Source organism: Lolium perenne, chromosome 7 (genome assembly GCF_019359855.2).
Source record: "Lolium perenne isolate Kyuss_39 chromosome 7, Kyuss_2.0, whole genome shotgun sequence".
NCBI classification, from domain to species: domain Eukaryota; kingdom Viridiplantae; phylum Streptophyta; class Magnoliopsida; order Poales; family Poaceae; genus Lolium; species Lolium perenne.
This window is the reverse complement of record NC_067250.2, coordinates 245,567,147-245,589,537: the sequence shown is the minus strand read 5'-3', so window position 1 is coordinate 245,589,537 and position 22,391 is coordinate 245,567,147.

The window sequence follows — 22,391 nt, the reverse complement described above, 5'->3', positions numbered from 1 at the left end:
TATGAGAGCTACCTCTCATTTAAATTTTGATCCTAAGTACTAATAACCAGGGGGGAGGACTTAGGCTAATGAACCCTTGAGAATTATTACTTAGAGATTTTAATTCATTTAAATGTTAAGTATTAAAACTATGTGAAGTGTAGCACTTCAATTAAATTGAACTCACATATAATAGATATGAAATGTTGACTTTGGGTCAACCTATATTTCATACCTTATTATTATATGAAGAGATTAAATCTTAATAAGAGGTAATAAAAAGAAATGAATTCTTTTAAAGACATACATACCAAATTTAAGAAATAGGAGTAATGAGAGGAAATTAATTTCTTCCAAATAAAGACTAATCAAATAACCCACCATGCCATGTTTGATTGATACTAAGGCTAGTGTGTGAACCCTTTGAGTGTTTCTAGTATAGTATGTGAGCTTGGTTTAGTATTTATACCTCGTATTCATATATAGACGCTAGTAACGAGGAATACCAAGAGGAGGAGGGCTACTCTCAGGAAGAAGAAGAGAACTTCGATAACTACCCAGCTCAAGGCAAGCTAACCCTTGCTAAAAACATGTGCTTAGCTCTACAAGAGCAAAGGCACCATCACACTTTACTTTTATGTATTACCTATCCCATGTTTTTACTTACATTTACATGTGCTTATCTTTTTTTAAAGTACCTTTTTGAATTATGATTCACTTGGTCTAGAGTAGAAAAATACTTGGAATAGATTAGCACCACTCAAAGCTAGATAGCACCCCTCATATAGTTGCTAGTGCTAATCAATTAAAATTGACTACTCTAGATGGGAACATGGTGAAGTGAAATGACTTTGAAAGAAAGTAAAGTGGAGGTGGATTTGAACAAGAGAAGATGGTGATTTTTGATAAAATTGATGATTGAGTTTGAATGCGATACCCTTCCAAGTATACAAGTACCCCCACAATACCTGATTATGGGTAGGGCTTAACTAGAAACTTGTGTATTTTAGTATGGGCTCCCTCTGAACAAACATCATAGGGGTTACGCTGCGGCTGCCTCCGATAAGTGTGGAATGATGTTGAAATGAGGTGAATGTACGGCCCAAGCCCTGTGCAGTTCCCGGGTTGACTGCAGTTTCCACCGGGAGGCCAAGCTCATGGGGAGAGGTGCTCATACTAGCATATATAAGTGAAAAGTTTCGATTGATGATCCGCGTACTGTGTTACGATGATTCGGGGTTATCCTCGATGGATGAAATCAAAAGTTGTGGCACAAGAGTACAACCTCTGCAGAGTGTTAAACCTATTCGAATAGCCGTGTCCACGGTTACGGACGATTGGAAAGGCCATACTATCTCCGTTATCATTAAAATGTTTTGATTCTAGAAATGAATGGTGGATTGAAAGGTGACATATTGGTGAACCATAATGAGTTGTGGGAATGACACTAATGTTCCCCTTTGAGTTAGTCTAGCACATGATAAGGTTTTACCAAAGATTTATGAAACTAAAACTTGGCTTTATGCAAATAAACCTAGAGCTTAGCACCCCCTTACACTTAAGGAGTTTTTATCTTAGAGTTAGTTTGCGAGTACTTTAAAAGTACTCATGGCTTTTCCCTGGCTATTCAAATGCCAGACTTTGAAGGAGAGCACCAGTATCAGGATGACGGACAACAAGACGTCTACGATAACTAGGATCGTCTTCTAACGTCAAGTGTTGCCTGTGGAATAGATCGTCCACTACTACTTCGCTTCTGCTACTATTTGTGATGTTGAACAATATATTCGTGTAATATTGGATCATGTGATCTATGGTTGTAAGACAATATGTGTTGTAATAAATGATGACTCTATGCTACTGTTATCACCAGATTTTGGACAAATCCAGAGGTGGGCCGTAAGAGAGATGGGCTTAGAGGACTACACGTGGAAGATCTCTGAAGCGGCCTTGCACGGAGAATTTGGGCTAGTTTGCCCGTGTATCTTTAATTGTAGTAGGTTATATCTTAGATCAAGATTTAGAGTTTGTATCGCACACGGTGGGATATTCCCACGTTAGAAAGTCCATTTGGACTATAAATATGTATCTAGGGTTTATGGAATAAACAACAACACAACGTTCACCCCAAAAACAAACCAATCTCGGCGCATCGCCAACTCCTTCGTCTCGAGGGTTTCAATCAGGTAAGCGACATGCTGCCTAGATCGCATCTTGCGATCTAGGCAGCACAAGCTCCACGTTGTTCATGCGTTGCCCGTACTGAAGCGCCTTTGATGGCGGGCAACGTAGTTATCATAGATGTGTTAGGGTTAGCATAGTTCTCCGTATAACATGCTTACGTAGTGCAACCCTTGCATGTCTCGCCGCCCTCACGCCTATCTCAGGCGTGGGGGCGGCACCCTGCTTGTTCTTTATTTAGTAGATCTGATCCGCTACGATTGCTCCTTGTTATGCAAGGATTAGTTTAATATCTGCAATAGTTAGGCCTTACAAAGGGGGGGAGGATCCAGTGGCACGTAGGGTGGCGTTCGCAAGTCCTAAACAGGATGTTCCGTGGATCAACATCATTGTTGGTTCTTTGGCCTTGTTTAGGATCGGCTTATGAGCACCGTGCGTGGCCGCGAGGCCCAACCTGGAGTAGGATGATCCGATTATGCGGTGAAAACCCTAAATCGTCGTAGATCTCATTAGCTTTATCTTGATCAAGCAGGATCACCAAGTATTCGTGCACCCCGTACGGATCATGGGTGGATCGGCTCTTTGAGCCGATTCACAGATAACTGAGCCGATCGAGGCTCGTATTTAATGTTTACGTGTATGCCATGCGGAACTAGCGAGGCATCCCCATCACCTTCACGACCAGGTATAGGTCAGGTGGCACGCCCTTGCACTTCGCATCGCCGCGTGTGACCAGAAGAGCATTGCGGGCCGTCGCTCGGAGGGGTCTCAGCCAGCCGCAGCTCTAGGCTCTTCCCGGCTCTACCGTGTTGATAGGCCGCTGCCCGCCGGTGGGTTTTGGCGATCAACACATTCTGGCACGGTAGAATGTGTTGATCGCCAAAACCCACCGGCGGCAGCGGCCTATCAACACGGTAGAGCCGGAAGAGCCTAGAGCCGCGGCTGGCCGAGACCCTCTCGAGCGACGGCCCGCAATGCTCTTCTGTCACACGCGGCGATGCGAAGTGCAAGGGCGTGCCACCTGACCTATACCTGGTCAGAAGGTGATGGGGATGCCTCGCTTAGTTCCTGCATGGCATACACGTAAACATTAAATACGAGCCTCGATCGGCTCTCAGTTATCTGTGAATCGGCTCAAAGAGCCGATCCACCCATGATCCGTACGGTGCACGAATACTTGGTGATCCCGCTTGATCAAGATAAAGCTAATGAGATCTACGACGATTTAGGGTTTTCACCGCATAATCGGATCATCCTACTCCAGGTTGGGCCTCGCGGCCACGCACGGTGCTCATAAGCCGATCCAAAAAAGGCCAAAGAACCAACAATGATGTTGATCCGCGGAACATCCTGTGTAGGACTTGCGACCGCCACCCTACGTGCCACCGGATCCTCCCCCTTTGTAAGGCCTAACTATTGCAGATATTAAACTAATCCTTGCATAACAAGGAGCAATCGTAACGGATCAGATCTACTAAATAAAGAACAGCAGGTGCCGCCCCCCCGCCTGAGCTAGGCGTGAGGACGGCGAGACAGGCAAGGGTTGCACCACGTACGCATGTATATCCGCAGAGCCATGCGAACCCTAACACAGCTCTGATAACTACCTTCCCCGCCAGCAAAGGCGCTTCAAGACGGGCAACGCATGAACAACGTGGAGCTTGTGCTGCCCAGATCGCAAGATGCGATCTAGGCAGCATGTCGCCACTGATTGAAACCCTCGAGACGAAGGAGTTGGCGATGCGCCGAGATTGGTTTGTTTTTGGGGTGAACGTTGTGTTGTTGTTTATTCCATAAACCCTAGATACATATTTATAGTCCAAATGGACTTTCTAACGTGGGAATATCCCACCGTGTGCGATACAAACTCTAAATCTTGATCTAAGATATAACCTACTACAATTAAAGATACACGGGCAAACTAGCCCAAATTCTCCGTGCAAGGCCGCTTCAGAGATCTTCCACGTGTAGTCCTCTAAGCCCATCTCTTACGGCCCACCTCTGGATTTGTCCAAAATCTGGTGATAACACATGCCCCCCTGGTTTTGGAAATAATTTTTCCAAAATCATTAAGCGTTCCTCCGTCGGGTCATGTCGTGGCAGAGCAGAGCTGTTGCAGTATCCGTTATCATTATGCCCTGTCTTCTCAGCTTCTCTGCAAAATTCGATAGCTCTGGCGTCATCTCCTTGGAAACTGTAATGACAGTAAATTTCCACCAGGCTCCTCATTATTTAACTGTGCCGACTGAATAGTCATCTTTATCCCCTTCCTCTGTTCCAGCCATCGGCACTCCAAAAAACCCTTCTGCGCACCATGTCCTCTTCTTCCTCTGCCTCGTCGGGACTTTCCTTCGAGTCCTCTTCTCCCGAGCCGATGCCAGCACTGAGCCCACAAGAAGTCCATGCGGCCAACATCCGCCGCGCCATTGAGGCCGGGGAGGAGTCAGACCATGACTTCTCCATCTGGTCCGAGGACGACCAATCCTCGACGGACGGGGAGAGCGACCTCCGCTTCCTCGCCAACGGGGAATCGGAAGAGGAGAGCGATGACGATCGCTTCTCCTGGGATGACTTTACCTCCTCCGAGGTGAAGGAAGAGGAAGAGGAAGAGGAGGACGACGACGACAGCCTCTCCGACGAGCCGCCGGCCAAGCGCCATTGCCCCTGGCCAGGGAATCTCAGTGATTATGATAGCGACGACGACGACGACGACGTGGAGGACGAGGACAACGAAAGTCCTGCCGGCGGCCGCTACAGCAGCGACGACGAGCTCGCCGGGAGCAGCGCCGACAGCGCTGACGATGGCGACGACGAGGGCAGTGACGGCCCGTAGAATAGGTCCTCTAGAATAGGATCAGCAACAGTAGACGGGGCAATGTATCCCCTTAGTACTCCCTTTTGAGAGCAATCAGCTCTTCTATGTAAGAAATCTGGTTTATCAATGAAGAACTTTTCCCCAATTTGAGTTTGCCGATTTCTTCGGAGTTTAATCGAGCCGATTCCCTCTTCCGCTGACCCTGCCGATCGTCACTTAACCAATGCCCAACGAGCCGATAACAACGCACCAGTATCTCAATGCCCCACCCCTTTGAGCTCTGGCGGACAACTATGCAAATCGTCGTTCTCACGAGAGCCCCAGAAATGCTGCCGAAAACGACTTGATCCTGAAGTCGATACCACTGGGTTTTCAGCCTGATGAAATCTCAATCGGCTTCTTAAGAACGGCAAACTCTGCGCCATCAGTTGCCCCCCGAGCCTTTATCAAGGCGAGCATATCAGTGGACTGACCAAATGTGTCGCCATCGGTTTCCAAGTCATGATGCGGAACCAGCCGATTTCAGCAAAATCGGCTCTCCAGAGCAGAGAACCTTCAGGGTGAGCTGCCCCCCGAGCCTTAATTAAGGCAAGAACACCGGCAAGGATGCACAGGTCGCTGACCATCTTTCTTCTACTGAACGTCGACGTTGATGCAAACCTTGAGTACATAGTCAGTAGGTCGTGATCTTGCGTAACTGTACTAAAGTCGATGGCTGCGCATCGGCTTTGCTTCTTGCTTCTTGCGAATTTTTTTTTTTGTTTGGCCGATTTTTCTTAATCGGTCCCCCCAATGTTCCACTGCACGCACGCCTGCACGTGTTACCTGCACATGTTTATCTGACTATATGCCCCCTGAGCCGAATCTGTCAAATGACTGCAGATATCGGCTTTCATGGTTAGTCAGGGCGCTGCACTTGCTGACTTTCATCTGCCGACGTGGCCGCTGCCCAATAGATCGTTGCTGACCATAAACAGAATATGTGCAGAAGATAATTTTGGCCGATTGCTGGAATCGGCCTCCACACTGCTTGTTCGATGAAGGTTTTGTAATGTCCCTCCATAAGCTTTTCGGGGCCGATCACAAGGATCAGCCTCGCACGGTTTGCTCATTGGTTTAATCTTGCTACTCGGTTAGGCTGGATAAAACCAACCCAACCTCTGACTTGACGCGCCTGCTGTCGTCCACCTTAAGTGCATCGTATAATCGTGGAACACTAAGCTCCGTCGGCAAGAGAAGCACCATGTTTGTGCCAGCCGATGTTTCATCATCGGCTTTCTTTTGCTTGGGACGCCACTCCATTCTTCGTGGACGACCCTCTTCATCCAGGGCTCGCTGAACCTTTGCGGCCAGATCAGGCCGTGCCTTCCTTAGCGTATGCAGGTATAACCTTTCGGCTTCCTCCAGGCCGCGCAAATGTTGAACCCTGCGCTTTTGTGAACGGCTGAGTCCGTCAGGGCACCACCTCGGACGGTGGCACCTGTCTTCTTCTTCTTCTTCTAGTCCTTCGTCTTCGGAATCCTCAAGATCTGCCCAACGAAGTGACTCAGCACGTTTGCTTGGTGGTGGGAGAGGCCCTAAGCGCTCAAACACAGACACGTTGGCTGCCTCCTTCTTCTTCTTGTTGCATTCTGGGCAATTGCCGATTGTGGGCAATCGGCTCATTCCTGAATCCCAGCAGTGTCTGAAGAAAGGGCAGTCCCAGTGTCTGGCGTTGTCATCTTGCTCCCTTGATGTGTCCGTGGCACGGCGCTCGTGCTCCTCCTCATAGCGATCCTGCCGACGATGTCTTCTGGCTTCTCTAGCCAGACGATCTCCTTCATCATCATAGTTGGACCGTCGGCGTTGGTCATACTGTCTCACATATTTGTTGAGGAGGTGATCAGAGAGAGGTCGTTGATATCTTATGTTCTTCACTTCTCCCTCTGTAACGTAGCGCTTGCCATCATGATGGAGCCGATCGCGTGGAGCGGCCTCCTCTGTATCCTTGCTATGAGAGCAGCTGCCCTCATCTCCATCTTTGCCAGAGTGGTTCCCAAGTCCTACCATGTTGATGCCGAACGTGGGACCCGGCTGGCAACTCGTGGTAGATGACTTCTACCATGTTAACGGGGGGGAAGGGCTGGGTGTCTACCGTCATGGCGTCTTGGTTGAAAATTAAACGCCCTTCTCTATCGCCGCTTGGATGTGCTGACGCCACACCCTGCAGTCGTTGGTGGCATGGGAAAGCGAGTTGTGGAACTTGCAGTATGGCTTTCCGTTTAGCTCTTGCGCCGTAGGGAACTTGAGACCTTCAGGAATCGTCAACTGTTTCTCCTTGAGCAGGAGGTCGAAGATTTGTTCAGTCTTGGTCACGTCAAAATCAAATCCCCTGGGTGGCCCTGGTGGCTTTACCCATTTGCAGGACACAGGGGTTCCTCCCCGAGTCCATTCAGCCACTGCTACTTCTTGGTCTCCCGCAGCACTTCACCTTCCTCTCGTATCGACCATGACTACTGCACGCTTGAACTTGTCTTGGTACAGTGCAGGTGGCGCTGTTCATATGCTGATAGTTTACGAACCATGTGCGCCGCCGAGGGATAATCTGCTTGGGAGGCCATGTCCTTGAGCTGTGTTGCAAGGCCAGCTATCGCCAACTCGATCGTTTCCTTTTCAGCTTATACGAACCGAATAACATCGGTTCCTAAGATTCCTGAAGCGCTGGATGTACTCTGTCACCGTTTCTCCGCGCTTCTGACGTAATTGTGCTAGATCGGCAATGCTAGACTCGGAAGCTTCTGAATGATATTGCATATGGAACTGTTCTTCCAATTGCTTCCAAGACTGGATGGAGTTTGCTGGCAAAGAGGTATACCATCCAAAAGCCGATCCTGTGAGGGACTGTGAAAAGAGCCTCACACGTAGCTGATCCGACACCGGCCGGTCCTAGTTGCGCCAAATATCGGCCGATGTGCTCGATGGAGCTGGAGCCATCCGATCCACCGAATTTGGAGAAGTCAGGGAGCCCACATTCAGGTGGCAGCGCGATCATCTCGTACACGTCGGGTACGGCTTAGAATAGCCGATTGCCCTCCTTTTCGGCATAATGCCGAACTGGTCTCTCGCATGGTATCGATCTGATCCGCCGTCTTGGCTGCAGGAGATGCACTCGAAGATTCGCCGGGGTGGCGTACTTAGCCAGCCATGTTTGCTTTTCCAGCTCGAGCCAACTGCAGGAGCTGGGCTCTGGAGTTTCATCGGGGTGGCGTACTTAGTTAGCCACGTCGCTTCTCAAGCTCGTCGCCGACGTCCCTCCCGTCTCGCGCCGGAGTCCCCGACGTTGTGGCCTGGTTTGAGAGTGCCCAGTTGCCACAATCTGGCACATACGTGCACGCGTATCCTTGAGGGATCTCCTTAGGCGCCTCAGCCAAGAACCGGTAGTCACTAGGGTCACCACCGATCTTGTAGACGACGAATGCCGGTGTAGCCGGCACTTCAGCGGTGCTGCCAACGCATATGGCAGCGGTGGACGGGACCGGAGTGGCAACTCTCCTTGGTGCGTCCCGAGAGCTGGTCCCGACGGCGAGTACCGGTGGCTCATGATCTCCTGGATCACGCGCAGAGCGAGACGCTCCAACACGTTGACCAAGTTTTCAGAGTGGCGGTGTAGCGAGTGAGCCACCAAGTAGTTGATCTCCGCCGCAGGGCCCGGTGCGTTCCTCCGACGGGGCAGAGAGATCTATCCCATCGAGTGCACCTTGTGGTGAGAACCCCTTCCATGGATGCCATGGGTACGGGTTCTCCGAAAAGAGCCGATGAGGTCGGCTTCGAGGGTGGCCTTGATCTCGTCATGTTTCTTCTTGAGCTCAGCAGGCAGCTCCTCGTAGGTGATCGGCGTGCCGTCCGTCGCCATCTCGGATGTAGATGGCGATGTGGTTGATGTAGACGATTGTCCCACCGGGCGTGCTGAATGTGTTGATCGCCAAAACCCACCGGCGGGCAGCGGCCTATCAACACGGTAGAGCCGGGAAGAGCCTAGAGCTGCGGCTGGCTGAGACCCCTCCGAGCGACGGCCCGCAATGCTCTTCTGGTCACACGCGGCGATGCGAAGTGCAAGGGCGTGCCACCTGACCTATACCTGGTCAGGAAGGTGATGGGGATGCCTCGCTTAGTTCCCCGCATGGCATACACGTAAACATTAAATACGAGCCTCGATCGGCTCTCAGGTTATCCTGTGAATCGGCTCAAAGAGCCGATCCACCCATGATCCGTACGGGGTGCACGAATACTTGGTGATCCTGCTTGATCAAGATAAAGCTAATGAGATCTACGACGATTTAGGGTTTTCACCGCATAATCGGATCATCCTACTCCAGGTTGGGCCTCGCGGCCACGCACGGTGCTCATAAGCCGATCCTAAACAAGGCCAAAGAACCAACAATGATGTTGATCCGCGGAACATCCTGTTTAGGACTTGCGAACGCCACCCTACGTGCCACTGGATCCTCCCCCCCTTTGTAAGGCCTAACTATTGCAGATATTAAACTAATCCTTGCATAACAAGGAGCAATCGTAACGGATCAGATCTACTAAATAAAGAACAAGCAGGGTGCCGCCCCCACGCCTGAGATAGGCGTGAGGGCGGCGAGACATGCAAGGGTTGCACTACGTAAGCATGTTATACGGAGAACTATGCTAACCCTAACACATCTATGATAACTACGTTGCCCGCCATCAAAGGCGCTTCAGTACGGGCAACGCATGAACAACGTGGAGCTTGTGCTGCCTAGATCGCAAGATGCGATCTAGGCAGCATGTCGCTTACCTGATTGAAACCCTCGAGACGAAGGAGTTGGCGATGCGCCGAGATTGGTTTGTTTTTGGGGTGAACGTTGTGTTGTTGTTTATTCCATAAACCCTAGATACATATTTATAGTCCAGCGGACTTTCTAACGTGGGAATATCCCACCGTGTGCGATACAAACTCTAAATCTTGATCTAAGATATAACCTACTACAATTAAAGATACACGGGCAAACTAGCCCAAATTCTCCGTGCAAGGCCGCTTCAGAGATCTTCCACGTGTAGTCCTCTAAGCCCATCTCTCTTACGGCCCACCTCTGGATTTGTCCAAAATCTGGTGATAACAGCTACTTACTATTATGTCTCGCAAAAACATTATTCCTGGGATTGCGATGTACGGCATAATAGGCATCTGGACTTAAAAATTCGGGTGTTGACAAGTTGGTATCAGAGCCATTGTTTGACCTTAGGAGACCCTAGTTAGAATGGACGCTCAAAAACTTAGTTTCAAATTCCATGATTTGACTAGTTATGAAAACCTTATTCACCTTCTTACCTTGAGGAGTCTATTACAAACTTTAAATTCATGCCCTGCTTCTAAGTAAATTAAAATTTGGAACACTTGCACTTATCTAACTTAATCATCTCATCTCTCTACAGATGGATCACGTCGTGGACGCACAGCCCTTTCTCCAGACTGAGTTCTATCAGTTGGGGAACGGTGGAGAGATCATCTTTGAGAGGGACCTCTTCTCCCTCTCAGAGTTCCTCGGGCGCCCACCACCGGAAGTCTTTGGCGGAATGCTGAATGACCAACCCGGTGGTCAACTTCAGTGGGTGATCATGGTGGACCTTCGTGGAAGGTTCACGCTCCCAATGAGCGCAAGGATCCAGTTCTCCTTCAGGGAGAACAACTGGGCGGATGGTCTCGCAAGGGGACTTCAGGAAGGACTCGCACGTCTGTGCGGGCAAAACTTCATGGACTTCACGGATAGTCGCTTTGTGCACTATGCAAGGCACAACTCCCTCGGAGTGCCAATGAACCTGCCGTCACACCCGCAACTTCGCCACCATGTTGATCATCTTGACTTCATGCTGAGCGAGACCCGCATCGACCTCGACAACTCCCGCGAATACGCCAACCACACTCACATCCAGTTGGCGCAGCAGGCGGACACCATCAGGGTGATCGCCGGAGAACGCAGGGCACTCCGCCGTGCCAACCAGAAGAAGGATCACGCCATCAACCGCCTGAAGGCCAGGATCGCCACTCTGAAGGCGACCATCGCTGCCCAAGCTGAGCAGATCCAGGAGCTGGAAGGCGAAGGTGAAGGGGAGAACATCCAGGGGGACGGCTACTCCTACGTCAGCAACGACGACGACTACGAGGAGGAGGAAGACGACGACCTGGAGTTCCACCCTTACGAGGATGGCCACGAGCACCTCGATGCCGGGGTAGACAATGTCTACCCTATCAACGTCGATGGCGAGTAGTTCCGTCTGAGCACTTGCGTCCCGTGTTATGTATCGGTCCTTTGTACCCGCCCCATGTATCGTAGTTTGTTGAAAGGGTTCTTAAAACCCTCCTGAACATTTGGCTTGTAATATGTGCTACCTCCATGACTATGTTGTGTGTGTAATATTATTATTATATATGAATCAAGTTTTAAGTTGAAATTTTATCCCAAAACGAGCCATAGAAATTTCCCTCTCGTCTCATTATCCATATCCCTGTTCAGATGGCACCCCCAACTCGCAACGAGACCGCAATGATGCAGATGTTGCAACAGATGTTGGCTGATAGAGAAGTTGAGAGAGCTGAACGGCAAGCCAACCTAGCTGCACTTCAACAACTTGCTCAGGGCAATCAAGGCCACGGAAACCACGACCACCCAGGGTCGAAGCTGAAAAACTTCCAGAACACTAACCCACCCGTGTTCAACAAGACCGAGGAACCCCTCGACGCTGATGATTGGCTCCAAACTATGGAGAACAATCTCGAGGTTGCCGGAGTGGAGGACAACGAGAAGGTGTTGTTCGCCACCCACTATCTGGCTGGACCTGCACGTGCCTGGTGGACAAGTACCCGCGCCTTACATGCGGGGCAAATGATGACTTGGGAGGATTTCAAACTCAAGTTTAGCAAGTATCATGTGCCCCCGGGTTTGATTAAGAAGATGAGGGATGAGTTCAGGGAACTGAAGCAAGGCAGAATGACCGTGGTAGAATACCGCGACAAGTTCCTCACCTTGTCAAGGTACGCCCCGGATGAGACGGACACCGTCGAGAAAAGGAAGGAGAGGTTTCTGAATGGACTGCACGATGAGATGCAGACTGTGCTGATCAATATCCCCTTTGCTGATTTAGAAGCCCTCGTTGACTCCGCCATTCAGATGGAGGGGAAGATACACCAAGCCAATGAGAACCGCAAGCGCCGTATGATGAACCAGAGTGGGCCCAGCAACAACCACAAGTATCGCCCCAACTCAGGTGGAGGGTTCGCCCCAAGAAACAACAAGCCCCCGATGCAGAATCCACGTCCGAGTTATCAGAACCGGAGTGGAGGAAACCCCAGGTCAGGAGGACACAACAACTACAACAACAACAACAACTTCAACCGCGCTCCACCTCGCGCCCCCAACAATAACTCCAACACTGCTCCAAGGACTGGGAGCAATGCTGTTCCCATCACCCCCAAGGACAAGTCCACCTACAACTGCTACGAGTGCGGAGTGGCTGGGCACTTCTCCTATGAGTGCCCCAAGAAGCTCGCCAAGACTACCACCAACACCTCAGGCCCTGCGCAGCAGCAGCGTCGTGTCACCACCAACAAGAAGTTCGCCCCCAACAACCCGAACAACCGCAACGGCCGCCTCTACCACATGAATGCAGAAGAAGCTCAGGAAGCCCCAGACGTTGTGCTGGGTATGTTCTCTGTTAACTCAATACCCGCAAGAGTGCTGTTTGATTCTGGAGCATCGCATTCATTCATTACCGAAGATTTTGCATGCACTAGTAAGATTCAACCCATCAGTTTGAAGCATGTCATGATAGTTCAAATACCTGGATCAACAACTAAAGCTAGAAAAATTTGCAAAGATGTGCCAATCAGAATACATGAAATAGAATTCTATGCCAATTTGATTGTTCTGGGAGCCAAAGGTTTGGAAGTAGTCCTGGGAATGGACTGGATGGCGAAACATCATGGACTGATTGATTGTGCCAAGAAGGCCATCACCATGACTAGTAGCACCGGAATAATAGTCGAACACATATCTGAAAAGTTGCCCCGAAATTTCACTTGTAACCAAAGCCTAGCCAAACCCACCTTGGATCAGATCAGGGTCGTTTGTCGATATCCTGATGTGTTTCCGGATGATCTACCCGGTATGCCCCCAGATCGGGATATCGAGTTTATCATCGAGTTAATCCCCGGAACCGGACCTATAGCCCAGAGAGCCTACAGCATGAACCCGGCAGAGTTAGTGGAACTGAAGAAGCAACTGGATGATATGCTATTCAAAGGTCTGATTCAACCAAGTGCGTCACCTTGGAGATCGCCAGTTTTGTTTGTGGATAAAAAGGACGGTGCCACTCATTTGGTTACGGACTATCGTAAGCTTAACGATGTCACCATTAAGAACAAGTATCCGTTGCCCAAGATCGAAGATCTGTTTGACCAGCTGACCGGAGCCCAAGTATTCTCGAAGATTGATCTGCGGACAGGATACCATCAACTAAAGATTCGTGCCACCGATATCCCCAAAACTGCCTTTACCACCAGATATGGATTGTATGAGTACAATGTCATGTCATTTGGATTGACCAATGCCCCCGCTTACTTCATGAATCTCATGAATAAGATCTTTATGAACTTCCTGGACAAGTTTGTGGTTGTCTTCATCGACGACATCCTCATATACTCCAAGTCCTAAGAAGAACATGAGCAACATTTGGAAGTGGTCCTAGATACCCTTCGGGAACATCAGTTGTATGCCAAGTTCAGCAAGTGTGAGTTCTGGTTAAAGGAAGTAGGATTCTTGGGTCATATCTTGTCAGCCGGAGGAATTGCCGTTGACCCCGCAAAGATCAAGACTGTTGAAGAATGGAAAGCCCCAACCACCCAGACTGAAGTCCGTGCATTTCTCGGATTGTCGGGATATTACCGCCGATTCGTTGAAGGATTCTCGAGCATAGCAAGACCGATGACCCAATTGTTGAAGAAGGACCAGAAGTTCGAATGGACCGACAAGTGTGAAGAGAGCTTTCAACAGCTCAAGTTAAGATTGACAACAGCCCCAATACTGGTTATGCCGGACATTACCAAGCCATTTGATGTGTACTGTGACGCCTCCAAGATTGGTCTTGGATGTGTGCTGATGCAAGAAGGCAAAGTGATATCTTACCTATCAAGACAGCTGAAGCAGCATGAACAGAACTATCCAACCCATGACTTAGAGCTAGCAGCGGTGGTGTTAGCACTGAAAGTATGGCGTCATTACCTTATGGGTAATCGATGCGAGGTTTACTTGGATCACAAGAGTCTGAAGTATATCTTCACGCAGAAGGAACTGAATATGAGACAGCGCAGATGGATAGAGTTAATCAAGGATTACGACATGGAAATCCACTATCACCCCGGCAAGGCCAATGTGGTAGCGGATGCTCTGAGTAGACTGCCGTGTCAGTTGAACTCCATGTTAGCAATTGAGCAACCCAGCCTGTTTGAAGAGTTTGAGCAGTTTAGGCTTGAACTGGTTAGCGAAGGATACCTCGCCAGCATTGAACTCCAACCCACCCTGATTAGTCAGATCAAGGAAGCCCAGAAAGGAAATGCTAGCATTGACGGAATCAAGAACCAGATAGCCGCCGGAAAGGCACCGGGATTCACCGTAGATGAAGAAGGAGTGCTATGGTATAACAAGCGTCTTTGCGTGCCGTCAGACTCAGAATTGAAGCAAGTTATTCTGAAAGAAGCTCACGACACCCTATACTCCATTCACCCCGGAGGAACCAAGATGTACCAGGATTTGAAAGAACAATTCTGGTGGCATGGAATGAAGAGAGAAATTGGAAGCTACATCGCCAAGTGTGACATATGTCAAAGAGTCAAAGCAGGACACCAACGCCCCGCAGGATTGTTGCAACCCCTACAGATTCCCGAATGGATGTGGGATTCCGTAGGAATGGACTTCATCACCGGACTGCCCAAATCTAGTAAAGGAAATGATTCCATCTGGGTAGTGGTCGACAGACTAACCAAAGTCGCCCACTTCATCCCCGTCAAGACCACCTATCAAGGACCGAGACTCGCAGAGCTATATATCTCAAGGATAGTCAGCCTGCACGGAACCCCGAAGTCGATAGTATCCGACAGAGGATCCCAATTCACCTCAGTTAAGCGCAGAAAGTACATGAAGGACTCGAAACTCGTCTGAATTTCAGCACAGCCTATCACCCGCAGACAGATGGACAGACTGAAAGAGTCAACCAGATACTAGAAGATATGTTGAGAGCATGTGTGCTAGAATATAGATCTAAGTGGGAAGACTGCTTGCCGTACGCAGAATTCTCGTACAACAACAGCTACCAAGCTAGCTTGCAGATGGCCCCCTTCGAAGCACTGTACGGAAGGAAGTGTCGTACCCCTCTGAATTGGTCGGAAGTAGGAGAGAGTCAAGTCTTTGGACCAGATATTCTCCGAGAAGCCGAAGAGAAGGTTCACAAGATCCGCGAGTATCTCAGGACAGCCCAATCAAGACAGAAGAGCTACGCCGACAAAAGACGCCGAGAGATGACCTTCGAGATCGGAGATTTCGTATATCTCAAAGTGTCCCCCCTTAAAGGAATGCAGAGATTTCAGCTTAGAGGAAAGCTCGCACCCCGATACGTCGGACCTTTCAAGGTCCTGAGTCGCAGAGGAGAAGTATCCTATCAGCTGGAGTTACCGGAAGAAATGTCAGCGGTGCACAATGTATTTCACATCTCGCTACTCCGGAAGTGTTTAGAGGTACCTGAGAAGACCGAAGTTTTCAAAAACATCGACCATCGAGCTGTGGATATCAACTCAGATCTGACATACCGCGAAGTACCTATTCGCATCCTGGAAGAGGCTTTCAGAACCACCCGTACCCGAAGTATCAAGTTTCTGAAGATCCAATGGAGTAATCACACTGAAGAAGAAGCCACTTGGGAGAGAGAAGACTTCATGAGGACTGAGTACCCAGATCTCTTTAGTACCTAGTTTTCTCAGATCTCGGGACGAGATCTTTTGTAAGGGGGAAGGGTTTGTAACATCCCAAGTTTCAACAATAATAAACAAAAGAGATAATTTCCCCAAAGTCAAAATTTGCAATTAACAAAAACTTTTTCTATGCATATAGTGCCACATATAGTTTCTTGCATTTGAGTGATTTCTTTTGTGCAATTGCCATGATGAGTGTTAGTATGGTTAAACATTGCTATGTGAACCCTAAGCAAGATCACTAAACCCTAATTTGAGGAGAATTAGAGAAAATGGGAAAAACCCCATTTCTCACTCACATACACTTTATGCAAAATAGCAAATCCTCAACCAAGGCCATAATTGCTTGCTCCCTTGCTTCTAAAATACTTCAATATGATAAACTAACACAATTGCATCCTTGAATCAAGAATCAAATACCAAGAAATCAAAAATCCTACATACATATGATAATGGTCACTTCTCCCCAAAATATTTTCTTCACCTCTTTACCCCCCTGGTTTTCTCAATTCTTGAACTAAACTTGGTCAACCAAAGCCATGTCATCCAAGACCATGTCAAGGTGAGCAACTTTGATGTTGACCATCATGGCTAGAGTTGACTAGGTTGACCAGAATAATAGTGACAAGAAGGGATGCTGAAATAAAGAGAAGATCATGTCACTTATGACATTTTGCAAAACAACTCCAAATTGAGTGCCACCACCACCAATACTTCACATTAATTATATAAATGAGATTCACAGAAAAGATTTTCAAAATTCAAAAGAAAAGTTCTTGCGGCCATTTGACCGAACACCTTGCATGCAATAATCCAGAATTGTGTGTCACCCTATTGTCCACTGGTTTCTTCACTAAACCCCTTTTATCCTTGATCATTACACTCTCTTACAACCCCTGCTTCACCCTAGTACATGCCCTGGTCGATTAAAGTGAGAGGAGGAAGAAGAAAAACCCTAAAACTATGCCATGTCATGTACCCCGGCCACCTTTGGGCATCCCTCTCTCTGGCCTCCCTCTCAACCTTTCCTCTTGTCTTCGAGCATCTCTGAAGCACAAGGATCACGCCAGTACCGCTCGATCGATCGCCAACGCACCCCATTGGCCGGAACGCCCGCGTCCAAAACCTTGCCAGCACGCGCCGGTGCACGCGGTGAGCGCGCACTGGCCGCGCCAGGACGCCGTGCACTCGAGCCCGACCGTCCTCCCCCTGCATCCCTACCACGGCGTTGAGCAGCTACTCCCCGCCCTCTATACGCTAGACGAGCGCCCATGCCTGCCCTGCACCGTCGCCGTCGTCCTCAACCAAATGATGCCGCACGCCCCGTGACAAACCCTGCAAGCTCCCGAGCCATCCCGTCGCCTTTTCTCTGCGCCAGCTAGCCGTTGAGCATCGCCAGGACGACGCCTACAAGATGCCGTCCTCGCCTTGCCCTTTCGACCGACGGAGAGGCCACGCCGACGACGCTCCTCCGCAGCACCTCACGGCCTCCATCACCTGCTATAAATAGAGCTCCTCCGTCCACCATTTCTTCACACAACTTGCTCCCCTCCCTTCTCTGAACAATCTCCCCACCTCAATTTAGCACCACCTCGCCGGAGCAGAAGCAATCGGGAGCTGAGGTCCGCCGGAGCCCGCGGAAGCTCTGCTTCGATTGGCGCCTCCCCGAGCGCCGCCGCTGCTCCCAGGGCTTCCCCATCTACTACACCTTCTCCGCGCCTACTGCCCGACCCCTGCACCGGCCTGGTACGCCCTCCGACCCCCTAGGCTCGCCGCCAGGGAGCCCGCTGCTCGTCGGAGAAGACGACGTTCACACGCCGTCGGATCCCAGTCTAATCCTACGGCCTAACGCGCGCATACCGTTTCGCTGTTTAAAGAGGCGCCGACAGGTGGCCCCCACCTTGTCAGCGCGGCCCGAGTGCACCAGATGCGTGTTGGGCTGCGAAGTGGGTTTTTAAACCGTTTCGGCCCAGTAACGCTTCCCGCCTAAGCCCAGGATTTCAAATCTAGTTTAATCTTATTCAAATTTGCTCTGCTGAAGGTTTAGTAAATTTTGAATAGTTTGAATTCTGCCAAACCAAATCTAGCAAACTCTATACCGTTGGAAAGCCCATGAATTTATCTATCCAATGCCACTGGCCCCATCTCCAATTTCATTGTAGATTTAATTTGACAAAAAGGACAAGACAGGGACTTTTGAACATTCAAACTTTATTTAAAATTCAACCAGAATAGATTTTGAAGTAATTCCAATTCTAATAAATCACAAATGATGTCCTCTAATTGATTATGCAATAACATAGCCATGTTGTATGTATGATCATGGACTAGATCAAATAAGATGGCTATGTAGTCCTTTCTAGAGCATTTTAAAGTAGAATTCAAACTCAACCCTAATATGAGAGCTACCTCTCATTTAAATTTTGATCCTAAGTACTAATAACCAGGGGGAAGGACTTAGGCTAATGAACCCTTGAGAATTATTACTTAGAGATTTTAATTCATTTAAATGTTAAGTATTAAAACTATGTGAAGTGTAGCACTTCAATTAAATTGAACTCACATATAATAGATATGAAATGTTGACTTTGGGTCAACCTATATTTCATACCTTATTATTATATGAAGAGATTAAATCTTAATAAGAGGTAATAAAAAGAAATGAATTCTTTTAAAGACATACATACCAAATTTAAGAAATAGGAGTAATGAGAGGAAATTAATTTCTTCCAAATAAAGACTAATCAAATAACCCACCATGCCATGTTTGATTGATACTAAGGCTAGTGTGTGAACCCTTTGAGTGTTTCTAGTATATTATGTGAGCTTGGTTTAGTATTTATACCTCCTATTCGTATATAGACACTAGTAACGAGGAATACCAAGAGGAGGAGGGCTACTCTCAGGAAGAAGAAGAGAACTTCGATAACTACCCAGCTCAAGGCAAGCTAACCCTTGCTAAAAACATGTGCTTAGCTCTACAAGAGCAAATGCACCATCACACTTTACTTTTATGTATTACCTATCCCATGTTTTTACTTACATTTACATGTGCTTATCTTTTTTTAAAGTACCTTTTTGAATTATGATTCACTTGGTCTAGAGTAGAAAAATACTTGGAATAGATTAGCACCACTCAAAGCTAGATAGCACCCCTCATATAGTTGCTAGTGCTAATCAATTAAAATTGACTACTCTAGATGGGAACATGGTGAAGTGAAATGACTTTGAAAGAAAGTAAAGTGGAGGTGGATTTGAACAAGAGAAGATGGTGATTTTTGATAAAATTGATGATTGAGTTTGAATGCGATACCCTTCCAAGTATACAAGTACCCCCACAATACCTGATTATGGGTAGGGCTTAACTAGAAACTTGTGTATTTTAGTATGGGTTCCCTCTGAACAAACATCATAGGGGTTACGCTGCGGCTGCCTCCGATAAGTGTGGAATGATGTTGAAATGAGGTGAATGTACGGCCCAAGCCCTGTGCAGTTCCCGGGTTGACTGCGGTTTCCACCGGGAGGCCAAGCTCATGGGGAGAGGTGCTCATACTAGCATATATAAGTGAAAAGTTTCGATTGATGATCCGCGTACTGTGTTACGATGATTCGGGGTTATCCTCGACGGATGAAATCAAAAGTTGTGGCACAAGAGTACAACCTCTGCAGAGTGTTAAACCTATTCGAATAGCCGTGTCCACGGTTACGGACGATTGGAAAGGCCATACTATCTCCGTTATCATTAAAATGTTTTGATTCTAGAAATGAATGTTGGATTGAAAGGTGACATATTGGTGAACCATAATGAGTTGTGGGAATGACACTAATGTTCCCCTTTGAGTTAGTATAGCACATGATAAGGTTTTACCAAAGATTTATGAAACTAAAACTTGGCTTTATGCAAATAAACCTAGAGCTTAGCACCCCCTTACACTTAAGGAGTTTTTATCTTAGAGTTAGTTTGCGAGTACTTTAAAAGTACTCATGGCTTTGCCCTGGCTATTCAAATGCCAGACTTTGAAGGAGAGCACCAGTATCAGGATGACGGACAACAAGACGTCTACGATAACTAGGATCGTCTTCTAACGTCAAGCGTTGCCTGTGGAATAGATCGTCCACTACTACTTCGCTTCCGCTACTATTTGTGATGTTGAACAATATATTCGTGTAATATTGGATCATGTGATCTATGGTTGTAAGACAATATGTGTTGTAATAAATGATGACTCTATGCTACTTACTATTATGTCTCGCAAAAACATTATTCCTGGGATTGCGATGTACGGCATAATAGGCATCTGGACTTAAAAATCCGGGTGTTGACATTCTACAACTCACATTTCTTGGAGTATCATAGTGATGGTGTAGTATCCGAGAGATGTATCCAAATTAAACCTTGTTGGGTTAATGATGAGATAAAATAAAATGACGCCATTATATTTTTGTGGATTATGCTTTAGAGACTGATACGCGTACAGCACGTGTCCGTTGGGAACCCCAAGAGGAAGGTGTGATGCGTACAGCGGCAAGTTTTCCCTCAGTATGAAACCAAGGTTTATCGAACCAGTAGGAGCCAAGAAGCACGTTGAAGGTTGATGGCGGCGAGATGTAGTGCGGCGCAACACCAGGGATTCCGGCGCCAACGTGGAACCTGCACAACACAAACCAAGTACTTTGCCCCAACGAAACAGCGAGGTTGTCAATCTCACCGGCTTGCTGTAACAAAGGATTAGATGTATAGTGTGGATGATGATTGTTTGCAGAGAACAGTAGAACAGTATTGCAGTAGATTGTATTTCAGTAAAGAGAATTGGACCGGGGTCCACAGTTCACTAGAGGTGTCTCTCCCATGAGATAAACAGCATGTTGGGTGAACAAATTACAGTTGGGCAATTGACAAATAAAGAGGGCAAGACCATGCACATACATATTATGATGAGTATAGTGAGATTTAATTGGGCATTACGACAAAGTACATAGACCGCTATCCAGCATGCATCTATGCCTAAAAAGTCCACCTTCAGGTTATCATCCGAACCCCCTCCAGTATTAAGTTGCTAACAACAGACAATTGCATTAAGTATTGCGCGTAATGTAATCAATAACTACATCCTCGAACATAGCACCAATGTTTTATCCCTAGTGGCAACAGCACATCCATAATCTTAGAGATTTCTGTCACTTCCCCAGATTCACGGAGACATGAACCCACTATCGAGCATAAATACTCCCTCTTGGAGTTACAAGCATCTACTTGGCCAGAGCATCTACTAGTAACGGAGAGCATGCAAGATCATAAACAACACATAGATATGAATTGATAATCAACATAACATAGTATTCTCTATTCATCGGATCCCAACAAACGCAACATATAGAATTACAGATAGATGATCTTGATCATGTTCGGCAGCTCACAAGACCCGACAATTAAGCACAATGGGGAGAAGACAACCATCTAGCTACTGCTATGGACCCATAGTCCAGGGGTAGACTACTCACACATCACTCCGGAGGCGATCATGGCGGCGTAGAGTCCTCCGGGAGATGATTCCCCTCTCCGGCAGGGTGCCGGAGGCGATCTCCTGAATCCCCCGAGATGGGATTGGCGGCGGCGGCGTCTCTGGAAGGTTTTCCGTATCGTGGCTCTCGATGCGGGGTTTCGCGACGAAGGCTATTTGTAGGCGGAAGGGCAGGTCAAGGGGCGTCACGAGGGGCCCACACCATAGGTCGGCGCGGCCAGGGCTTGGGCCGCGCCGCCCTGTGGTTTGGCCACCTCGTGGCCCCACTTCGTTGACTCTTCGGTCTTCTGGAAGCTTCGTGGCAAAATAGGACCCTGGGCGTTGATTTCGTCCAATTCCGAGAATATTTCTTTACTAGGATTTCTGAAACCAAAAACAGCAGAAAACAAAGAATCGGCACTTTGGCATCTTGTTAATAGGTTAGTTCCAGAAAATGCACGAATATGACATAAAGTGTGCATAAAACATGTAGATATCATCAATAATGTGGCATGGAACATAAGAAATTATCGATACGTCGGAGACGCATCAGCATCCCCAAGCTTAGTTCCTGCTCGTCCCGAGCAGGTAAACGATAAACAAAGATAATTTCTGGAGTGACATGCCATCATAATCTTGATCATACTATTTGTAAGGCATATGTAGTGAATGCAGCGATCAAAACAATGTATATGACATGAGTAAACAAGTGAATCATATAGCAAAGACTTTTCATGAATAGTACTTCAAGACAAGCATCAATAAGTCTTGCATAAGAGTTAACTCATAAAGCAATAATTCATAGTAAAAGCATTGAAGCAACACAAAGGAAGATTATGTTTCAGCGGTTGCTTTCAACTTGTAACATGTATATCTCATGGATATTGTC